This window comes from Schistocerca americana, chromosome 6 (genome assembly GCF_021461395.2).
Source record: "Schistocerca americana isolate TAMUIC-IGC-003095 chromosome 6, iqSchAmer2.1, whole genome shotgun sequence".
In the NCBI taxonomy this organism is placed as follows: Eukaryota; Metazoa; Arthropoda; class Insecta; order Orthoptera; family Acrididae; genus Schistocerca; species Schistocerca americana.
In genome coordinates, this window is record NC_060124.1 from 513,524,601 (window position 1) to 513,536,684 (window position 12,084).

Below are 12,084 nucleotides of genomic sequence, written 5' to 3' on the forward strand. Positions count from 1 at the left end.
TCTGTAGCAATTCTGGACATGTGGTGTGTCGAATTGTTCTGCTGGAATTGCCGAAGTACGTCGGAATGGACAATGGACATGAAAGGATGCAGGTGATCAGACAAGATGCTTACACACGCGTCTCCTGTCAGAGTCGTATCTAGACGTATCAGGAGCCCCATATCCCTCAAACTGCAAACGTCCCACATCATTACAGAGCCTCCACCAGGTTGAACAGTCCCCTGTTGACATACAGGCCCATGGATTCATGAGGTTGTCTCCATATGCGTACACGTCCATACGCTAGATGCAATTTGAAACGAGACTCGTCCGACCAGGCAGCATGTTTCCAGTCATCAATAGCCTATGTAACTGTTGACGGGCTCAGGAGGGGCGTAAAGCTTTGTGACGTGCAGTCATCGATGGTACACGAGAGGGTCTTCGGCTGCGAAAGCCCATATCGATTACGTTTCGTTGAATGGTTCGCACGCTGACACATGTTGACGGCCCAGCGTTGAAATCTGCAGCAATATACGGGAGGGTTGCACTTCTCCCACGTTGAACGATTGTCTTCAGTCGTCGTTGGTCCCGTTCTCGCAGGATCTTTTTCCAGCTGCACTGATGCTGGAGATTTGATGTTTTACCTGAGTCCTAATATTCACGCTACACTCGTGAAATGCTTGTACTGGAAAATCCTCACTTCATTGCTACCTCGAGGATTCTGTGTCCCATCGCTCGTGCGCCGACTATAGCACCACGTTCAAACTCACTTACTTCCTTATAACCTGCTATTTTAGCAGCAGTAACCAATCTAACAACTGCTCCAGGCATTTGTTGTCTTACATAGGCGTTGTCGACCGCAACGCCGTATTCTCCCTGTTTACATATCTCTGTATTTGAATGCCGGCCGAAGTGGCCGTGCGGTTAAAGGCGCTGCAGTCTGGAACCGCAAGACCGCTACGGTCGCAGGTTCGAATCCTGCCTCGGGCATGGATGTTTGTGATGTCCTTAGGTTAGTTAGGTTTAACTAGTTCTAAGTTCTAGGGGACTAATGACCTCAGCAGTTGAGTCCCATAGTGCTCAGAGCCATTTGAACCATTTTTGTATTTGAATACGCGTGCCATTACCAGTTTCTTTGGCTCTTCAGGGTATGTGTCAAAGTGTGTACAAGTGTTGCAGTATACAAACAGTCAAAACTTTACTCACTTACGAAGTTCGTTTTATACAAGCAGCACACCCTGCTGTAACAGGGAAAACAAGGGATCCAGCTGAAACATCCTCCTGTCGAAACACAGAAAAGTCTTTTAAGACTGTCAGAAAAATGGGGAACCAACCGCCTCAATCCACGTTCCGCCTTCCTCCCAAAAACTGTGACTTGCGAACATATTTGCGCTTTCTTGTGCTAAAAGAAAGTATGAGAAATAAAGTAATGGAGAAAGAAATAGCAAACAGTGCCAGTAGGAGAGAAAGAGAGAGGAAACAGTGATGGTGGGAGAGAGAAAGTGGCAGTGAAAGCGATATGAATGAATTCAAGGGCAATAGAAGCCAAAGATATTGGAGGTAGTGACGGCCAGTGATTGACAGTGGCAGTGAAAGAGACAAGTAGATGGAGGTAGTAGCAGTGGGGGAAAAAGGGAGAGGAGACAACGGAAACGAAAAAGAGACTTGAGCCAAGACCATACATAGCCTGTGGGGTCTTTCCCCCCCCCCCCCCCCCCCCTCCGCCCGCCAACACGCCTCTCCCCGCCCCCCCTCATCCCACCCCCATCCCACAGACTGGAGAACTTTAAAACTAGAAAATTTGCCTACTTTCCGACATCTCCTATATCCTTGTGTCAAAATTTCAAAAGGGTGAAAACCCGAGCATACCATCTCCAAAGACACACGTGAAGACGAGACAGTGGTGGCTGCACAGAAACAAAGCAGACTGTAAGTGAGAAAGAAAGAGACAGTGTCAGTGTGAGTGAAAAAGATTGAGACAAAGACGATGACAGTAGAATAGAGAGACAGTGAAAGTGGTGGAAAGGACGAGTGAGAATAAAGGGATGAAGACAGTGATAGTTGGAGAAACAGACTGGATAAAGTGGCAATGGGACAAAAGGGAGACAGTGGGTTCAAAGTGGGTCTGAGCACTATGGGACTTAACATCTGTGGTCATCAGTCCCCTAGAACTTAGAACTACTTAAACCTAACTAACCTAAGGACATCACACACATCCATGCCCGAGGCAGGATTCGAACCTGCGACCATAGCAGTCTCACGGTTCCGGACTGCGCGCCTAGAACCGCTAGACCACCGCGGCCGGCCGAGACAGTGGGAGAGAGACATTTATAGACAGTAGCAGTAAGGGTAACGCCGAGTACGAAGGCTTCACTACAAAGACTGGATAAAGGTGTTTAGAATTTCTGTGTTAAGACAGTGAGAACATGTTCGCATGTCAAAAATTTTAGTGAGGAATGTGGGATGAGAAATGAGGCTGGTGGTTCCTTACTTCTCTGTCAGTATCTTTTTAAAGAGGGGCAAATTTGCCTTTCTGTGCTCCTGTAGGAACATTTTTAATCTGGTTAAAAATGCCTCAAACCAGTTGTGCGTTCAGACAGGCGGGAACCCACCCCATCAATTCATCTAAACGCTTCTCTTCAAATACGAACCACCATCAAAATTGATTTAAGAACATATCACTGTATTTTCACTGTATTTATACAGCAGTGCGCCACTACGATTCCATAACCTGAGTTGACAATCAAGTTACAATTATGTCCTTCAGAAACAGTCCTGTCTTGCCGCGTATATCTTTATAACACCAGCTGCAACTTAGACCTCTTTTATTAGACAATATTTTAAATAAACTCAGAGTACAGCCGCCGAGGTCGTGTTCTCGTTGGCGGCTGCCCGCTGTTAATGGTCTCGTCCACCGATCGGCGTGCAGACAGCGGCGTAGAGTTATTTACATCGCTCGTTCTGCAGCATTTTTAACTACGATTAGGCGTAGAAACTGCCCCCATTATGGATGGTGGTTGTGTTCTTAGCTGCCTCGACATTAAACAACATCCCTGGACAACTAGACCGGTAGATTGCCTAGGAAAGTAAATTAATACAGTCATTATAAGCGTGCCGTTACAGCATAAAAAAAAGAGAAGAGCTAGGGCTCTCTCATCATGGACCAATCTTCTTCCTTTCTGTGTTTTCGAAAACTTTTATATAGTAGCTTAGAATATTTAACTACCTTTGAGGGAGTAAACCTTTAAAAACAGCTCAATTTGGCTTCTGGAAATTCGTGAAACAAAGACTTTTCTTTTTTACGTTCTTCTGGGTCCACAGCGTGATATAAGTCTTGTAACAAAATTAAATATACTCTGACGGAAAGAAAAATTAGTACACCCTTTTAAAGGTTTCCAGTTGACTGAAGATGTAATGTTGCGACAGTGTACATGGAGTACATGAAATGATACATTTACAGATCAATACCACAAGCGATTCTAAGGCATCAGGTATCGACCTATGCTGAAACACCCGTATTAGTATACTGTGTAGCCTCCACAGGTGGCAATACAGACGCTGACTCTGGCATTCAGTCGATCGTACAGATGGAGGATACTGTCCTGGGGTACATTATGCCACGCCTGCCCGACCTGTTCACATAGTTCTGTAACAGTTGCAGGTTGAGAAGACGCTTCAGTCAATTCTCGTCCCATCGTATCCCACACGTGCCCGATTGGAGCCAAGTCCAAAAATCGTGCTGGCCGCGGAAACTGCTGTACGTCTTGCAGAGCACGTTGAGTTTCACATGCAGTGTGTGGATGAGCATTATCCTGTTTCAACAACACGTTCTCTTCCTGTTGCGAGATAGGCAAAAGAAGGGGGCCAACTAGGGTGACCAACTTTTCTAAACGAAAATAAGGGAGATTCTTATATCCTTGACAAAAAATAAGGGAGATTAACAGCACGGTAAAATTTCGCCAAAAATCAAAGCAGTATTTGTGAAAGTAGACTATTTATTTACACATCACAATTACTTATACATATTTTGCAACATTTTGCCTCAGTCAGTAGTTTTACATGATTTTTAGAAAATTCAAGGAATTCGCTACACGAATAAGGAAAATTCATGACAACTTGTAGTTCAGATTTGATGAAGTTTGTGCTATTTCTGTTCCTTACATCAGTTCACTTATTATTCATAAGAGAAAATACTCTCCCAGTGAGAGCATTACTTCCTAGTATACTCATAACAAAACAAACCAGCTTACCCAAGTTATCAAAATTAACATTATTTGATTTCAAAGTTGTAAAAACCTGTATCCATTTCCGGCTAATATTACCATCTAAAGAGACAGTACATTTAATTGTATCATTAGAACTACAAAACTCCTCACATAATTCATCTTCATTAATACAATCCAGCTTAAGATATTCTACAACTTCATGCATGTCATTGAATGTCAATTCCCTTTTTAGACATAGTGGGATTAAACTCTTTAAACTATTAACAAATTTACTACCTAAGTAAGAATATAAACAATCATAGAATTCAATGAAGCTGTTCTCACTACTAGATTTCAAATTTAAATCAAGAACAGAGGCTAATAATTGATGAGTACCACCACCAAAAAACCTATCTCCCTTTCTCTGTCTAATTTTACGAATTAGTAAGTTTACAGCTTCATGAGATTCCATAATACTAAGGTCGGAATTCTCCAAATACTTTGCTTTTTGAATGAAAACATTTCCAATATTCACAAAAAACTAATACAAGCTTGAACAATTGTTTCTACTTCCGTATTTAATTGTAAAAAGACTTTTTCAGAACTTTAGGACAGTCTGATTCATCTATGCTTTTAAAATAGCTTTTTATAGGCTCCCCATTTTTAAAAGCCTTTCTACAGCAGGAGTGAGAGATAACCATCTAGTATTCACATGTCGCAAGATTTCAGACCATTCCATATCAACAAATTCAAAAAACGATTTTAACGTTTCCCTTCGTTTGGCAGAACAGGAAAAGTGACTATATATTTTTAACACCAACACTCAACATCTACATATTGTAAGCAGTTGCAAGCACATTTCATTGCATTATAAAGTACATGAAGTATGACAATTGGAAACATTTTCCTGTTTAAGTGATTGGAGGCATCTGTTGCTAAAGAAAAGAACATGAAACACTTCTTGGGGGTCATTTAAAACTTCCAGAAAATGGGGCCAATACGTTCATTATCATCATTTCAGCTTTAGTTCGTCCGCAAGATATTTTCTTTGACACATTAGATTCACTGAACACGTTTTTCGAAACTTTGACAGCACAGTCGAAGCTTCTATAGCTATATATATATATATATTACCGTTCTGGGTGCTGTAAACAATCGTTCTTGCCGCCATGCGTGATGCTAAACTCCCGTTTGCAAATTGAGCAGTTTGCTTTATAAGCATTTGACCGTGCTGGTCCATTCCAGGAATATAAAGCTTCCCATTTCGTAAGATACGTACACATATACTTTGTTTTCTTTTTTGGTGGCGTTTTAGCTTCGTCTTCGCTGCCCATCACAAAATCTTGAACAAGTTAACGTCGATTCACAGTAAGCACTGGCACAGAAACAAAGTCACATCTAACAGCCAAGCGTCGGTCGATCATTTCAAAGATATCGATAGACCTAATGTCGACATCTATGGTCGAAGGTCGATATAGAATTAGTTGTCTCTGGTGTCTACCAACGAATCCTGAAAGTGCGTGCAAAATTTAAATGATTGAAAAATATTTTTACATACCGGTACGTGATAAGAAAAATAAAGTTAAAAACGGGAGATAAACGGCCACTGAACCTGAAACGACGGGAGCCGGGAGATTATGAAAAAATGTCTCTAAATATGGGAGATCCTGGGAAATACGTGAGAGTTGGTCACCCTAGGTCTAACAGTATTCTGCGCATATCGACTGCTCGTTAGCGCACACTCCAGAAACACCAAAGGTGAACGGGAGTTGTAGCTGATCGCACCTCAGACCGTAAGGCCTGTGGTGCGGCGAGTGTGTCTTGGAGGAATACACTCTGTGAGACAGCGCTACTCACCAGCTCTACGTCATACGCTCAAACGACCGTTATTTGCTTGTACCAGTCGAGCCGTGCACTTCGATGCTGTGACGTCATTGGAAGACGAGCTAGAGCAGTTCGTGCTCGTAGTCCCACTGCTAATAACCGGTTCGCAACAGTTCGTGTAACACGTCTAGGCTCACGAGCCTCTTTGTTTGAGCTGTGGTAGCGCACGATCCGCCACTGCCGCCCTTAACAATACGGCGATCCTGATGGACATCTGGGCTGCGTGGACGTCCAGAATATCGTCTGCAGGTGTGAGGATGTTCACACGATCACTGATACCAGCGACTTTGCACAACTGATGCAGCATGCCCAACTTGTGCGGCAAGTCTCCGAAAGGAACATGCCACCACTCAGAATGCCGCAATTTGACCTCTTTCAAAATCACTCAGTTGCTTGTGGGATGTACAAGTGCGACTCCGTGGCATGGCTACATTCTTGGTTCACACGTCTGCATCACACAGAGCCTACTGGCTGTGAGCATTCCCCATTAAACGGTAGACCAAATGGCGCTGTGGTAGCTATCCCATTATGCTGTTCCTAACAGTTACCTGTATAAAAATGAATACAAACGTCTCAAAAATGAGATCGACAGGAAGTGCAAAAAGGCTAAGCAGGGATGACTGGAGGACAAATGTAAGAATGTAGAGGCTTATCTCACTAGGGGGTAAGATAGATGCTCCATACAGGAAAATTAAAGAGACGCAGTTCTAAGCAAAGAAGGGAAAGCAGAAAGGTGGAAGGATTATATAGAGGGTCTATACTAGGGCGATGTACTTGAGGACAACATTGTGGAAATGGAAGAGGATGTAGAAGACGATGAAATGGGAGATATGATAGTGAGTGATGAGTTTGACAGAGCATTGAAAGAAGGCCCCGGGAGTAGACAACATTCCATTAAAACTACTGATAGCCTTGGGAGAGCCAGTCCTGACAAAACTCTACCATCTGGTAAGCAACATGTATGAGACAGGCGATAAACCCTCAGACATCAAGAAGAATATAATAATTCCAATCCCAAAGAAATCAGATGTTGACAGATATGAAAATTACCGAACTATCAGTTTAATAAGTCACAGCTGCAAAATACTAACGCGAATTCTTTACAGACGAATGGAAAAACTGGTAGAAGCCGACCTCGGGGAAGATCAGTTTGGATTCCATAGAAAAATTGGAACACGTGAGGCAATACTGACCCTACGACTTATCTTAGAAGAAAGATTAAGGAAAGGCAAATCTACGTTTCTAGCACTTGTAGACTTAGAGAAAGCTTTTTACAATGTTGACTGGAATACTCTCTTTCAAATTCTGAAGGTGGCAGGGGTAAAATATAGGGAACGAAAGACTATTTACAATTTGTACAGAAACCAGATGGCAGTTGTGAGAGTCGAGGGGGATGAAAGGGAAGCAGTGGTTGGGAAGGGAGTGAGACAGGGATGTAGCCTCTCCCCGATGTTATTCAATCTGTATATTGAGCAAGCAGTAAAGGAAACAAAAGAAAAATTCGGAGTAGATATTAAAATCCATAGAGAAGAAATAAAAACTTTGAGATTCGCCGATGACATTGTAATTCTGTCAGAGACTGCAAAGGACTTGGAAGAGCAGTTGAACGGAATGGACAGTGTCTTGAAAGAAGGGTATAAGATGAACATCAACAAAAGCAAAACGAGGATAATGGAATGTAGTCGAATTAAGTCGGGTGATGCTGAGGGAATTAGATTAGGAAATGAGACACTTAAAAGTAGTAAAGGAGTTTTGCTACTTGGGGAGCAAAATAACTGATGATGGTCGAAGTAGAGAGGATATAAAATGTAGAAGCGTTTCTGAAGAAGAGAAATTTGTTAACATCGAGTATAGATTTAAGTGTCAGGAAGTCGTTTCTGAAAGTATTTTTATGGAGTGTAGCCATGTATGGAAGTGAAACATGGACGATAAATAGTTTGGACAAGAAGAGAATAGAATCTTTCGAAATGTGGTGCTACAGAAGAACGCTGAAGATTAGATGGGTAGATCACATAACTAATGAGGAGGTATTGAATAGAATTGAGGAGAAGAGGAGTTTATGGCACAACTTGACAAGGAGAAGGGATTGGTTGGTAGGACATGTTCTGAGCCATCAAGGGATCACCAATTTAGTATTGGAGGGCAGCGTGGAGGGTAAAAATCATAGAGAGAGACCAAGAGATGCATACACTAAACAGATTCAGTAGGACGTAAGTTGCAGTAGATATTGGGAGATGAACAAGCTTGCACAGGATAGAGTAGCATAGAGAGCTGCATCAAACCAGCCTCACGACTGAAGACAACAACAACAACAACATATGTACTACTATCCCCCAGGTCGCATATCCCGTCGCCTGATCAAAATCGACGCCGTCTTTCCAAGTGTACAATATTTTTCATTTCCTTACCGCAATAGGCCTGTTTCAGTTTAAGATGCGATCGTCAAGTTATGTCTAATTACTCTTGACTTCCATATTACAAATTTGCTCTCAGGAATTCCTTCCTATACAGCCGGCCGGAGTGGCCGAGCGGTTAAAGGCGCTACAGTCTGGAACCGCACGACCGCTACGGCCGCAGGTTCGAATCCTGCCTCGGGCATGGATGTGTGTGATGTCCTTAGGTTAGTTAGGTTTAAGTAGTTCTAAGTTCTAGAGGACTTATGACCACAGCAGTTGTGTCCCATAGTGCTCAGAGCCATTTGAACCTTCCTATACAAATACAACCTAAATACTCGTACCTTGGGCAGCACCCACTGTTGTTAAAAAGGACCAACAAGTTTTTGAAAACACAGATCACAAAGTCACAGACAGGAATTTAACACAAGCTGCGGTATCCACCAATGTGATGTGGAAGTCACGAATAACTGGACATAGCTTGACAGTAGCACCTGTTCCCGAAATGGGCTCATCGCAATAAGGGAATTACATTGAAGCAGCGGAATTGGGTTCATATACATTCAATTTAAGACTAAAAGGTAGATGTTGTGTACATGTACAGACAAACAGATGATTATATGTGATTTTATGTGTATAGACTGGAACGGTGAGTGAAAATTTTTACCAAGGCTGGGATCGAACCCCCCAATCTATATACATGAAATCCTATCTGTATGAGACAAGCAAATTTTCTGAAATTGTGTCATTTCATTTGTATAAGTAGTTGCTCCTGTATTTGGGGCTAAATCCCCCATTTACATTCGATGATGAGGTGCTATTCTAGAACATGGAGAGCCTCGGCAGTTCTGTTCGTGTCTAAGGGAGAATTTAAAGTAGACTGGGGCTGCAGTGACAATTTGGATCGAGGAGGCAGGCATGTCAGGGTAATCAGTGCAGTTGTGTGTACCACTGTGCGTAGGAGGTTTAGCAGTTAACGCACCAGCGTAGTAAGCAGGAAACCTGAGATCGATTCCCGACCTTCTCACAAATTTTAGCTCTCCGTTTCAGTCTACACTTATAAAATCATATCTGTATGAGACCAGTAAAGTCTCTGAAACCCTCACTTTTCAAATGGTTATATTTTCTGAAAAACTGAATGATATGTTCAAGAGAAAGAGCTTCACAAATGAGCAGATGAGTAACGCGTTGGTTCACCTCTCGCCCTTATGCATCTACATCTACATTTATACTCCGCAAGCCACCCAACAGTGTGTGGTGGAGGGCACTTTACGTGCCACTGTTATTACCTCCCTTTTCTGTTCCAGTCGCGTATGGTTCGCGGGAAGAACGACTGCCGGAAAGCCTCCGTGCGTGCTCGAATCTCTCTAATTGTACATTCGTGGTCTCCTCGGGGGGTATAAGTAGGGGGAAGCATTATATTCGATACCTCATCCAGAAACGCACCCTCTCGAAACTTCGACAGCAAGCTACACCGCAATGCACAGCGCCTCTCTTGCAGAGTCTGCCACTTTAGTTTGCTAAACATCTCCGTAACGCTATCACGCTTACCAAATAACCCTGTGACGAAAAGCGCCGCTCTTCTTTGGATCTTCTCTATCTCCTCCGTCAACCCGATCTGGTACGGATCCCACACTGATGAGCAGTACTCAAGTATAGGTCGAACGAGTGTTTTGTAAGCCACCTCCTTTGCTGATGGACTACATTTTCTAAGGACTCTCCCAATGAATCTCAACCTGTTACCCGCCTTACCAACAATTAATTTTATATGATCATTACACTTCAAATCGTTCCGCACGCATACTCCCAGATATTTTACAGAAGTGACTGCTACCAGTGTTTGTTCCGTTATCATATAATCATACAATAAAGGATCCTTCTTTCTATGTATTCGCAATACATTACATTTTTCTATGTAAAGGGTCAGTTGCCACTCCCTGCACCAAATGCCTATCCGCTGCAGATCTTCCTGCATTTCACTACATTTTTCTAATGCTGCAACTTCTCTGTATACTACAGAATCATCCGCGAAAAGCCGCATGGAACTTCCGACGCTATCTACTAGGTCATTTATATATATTGTGGAAAGCAATGGTCCCATAACACTCCCCTGTGGCTCGCCAGAGGTTACTTTAACGTCTGTAGACGTCTCTCCATTGAGAACAACATGTTGTGTTCTGTTTGCTACAAACTCTTCAATCCAGCCACACAGCTGGTCTGATATTCCGTAGGCTCTTACTTTGTTTATCAGGCGATATTGCGGAACTGTATCGAACGCCTTCCGGAAGTCAAGGAAAATAGCATCTACCTGGGAACCTGTATCTAATATTTTCTGGGTCTCACACGATCGCTGTTTCCGGTGTCCATGTTGATTCCTACAGAGTAGATTCTGGGTTTCCAGAAACGACATGATACGCGAGCAAAAAACATGTTCTAAAATTCGACAACAGATCGACGTCAGAGATATAGGTCTATAGTTTTGCGCATCTGCTCGACGACGACCCTTCTTGAAGACTGGGACTACCTGTGGTCTTTTCCAATCGTTTGGAACCTTCCGTTCCTGTAGAGACTTTCGGTACACGGCTGTTAGAAGGGGGGCAAGTTCTTTCGGGTACTCTGTGTAGAATCGAATTGGTATCCCGCCAGGTCCAGTGGACTTTTCTCTGTTGAGTGATTCCAGTTGCTTTTCTGTTCCTTGGACACTTATTTCGATGTCAGCCATTTTTTCGTTTGTGCGAGGATTTAGAACAGTCATTCGTCTTGGCACTCGCTGCTAGAGTTGCTAGATGTCCTCCTTAGGGATATCGAGGCAAATTCTGATGTCCTCTCTCACATGGTAACATCAGCGTGTATTATTCACGGGTCTGTCTGCGAGGCGTAGATACTATCCAACTGAGTACACGGAATGAAATTCGCCCAGAATTGACACCCTGCTATGGCCATGTGCATTGTTTACTATCCTTTCCAGCTGCGCTGTGAAACTGCGCTGCAGCATCCCACCTTCATCCATCGGCTGCCAAAATTTACAATTCTGCATTTGCCCTCGATACCTGTATGAATATCAGTTTGTGGCCAATTTGTATAACTACCTATTGGTGACTCCTTTTTTGTCTTAGAATTGTCTAACAAACGGTACATAGGAAGATGAAATTTAGCACGGATTACAGAGCTCGAAGCCCATAAACTCAACAGGATCTGTATTAGAGGGTTTGCACAGCCCATACGTCATTAACAACAGTGATAAAAATACACAAATCGCTCTCCAAGAATGATCTACATTCAGTAAGCAGATTTCAGCATAATTAAATAGATCTTTTTACAGCCAAGTAGAAAATGTTTCAGGGATCAGCTGGCGATTTAAAAGAAAAAGTGCTGCGTTACCCCTTTCATTCGAGAAAGTGGAATCCTTCCGCTGTTATCATAAGTATTTTATGGGTCCCATTGTGAGGCAAACAGCAGCAAAAGAAGACTACTTTGCTAAACAAATTTTCCTCCTCACACAGTCACTGTCACACTCTACAATACGAAATTGAGCACTTCTTGTTCCTCGATCTAATACAAGCAAATGAGCTGAGTAACCTAGTATGTGTTATATGAAGCAGAAGAGTAACTGCTGGTCTGTA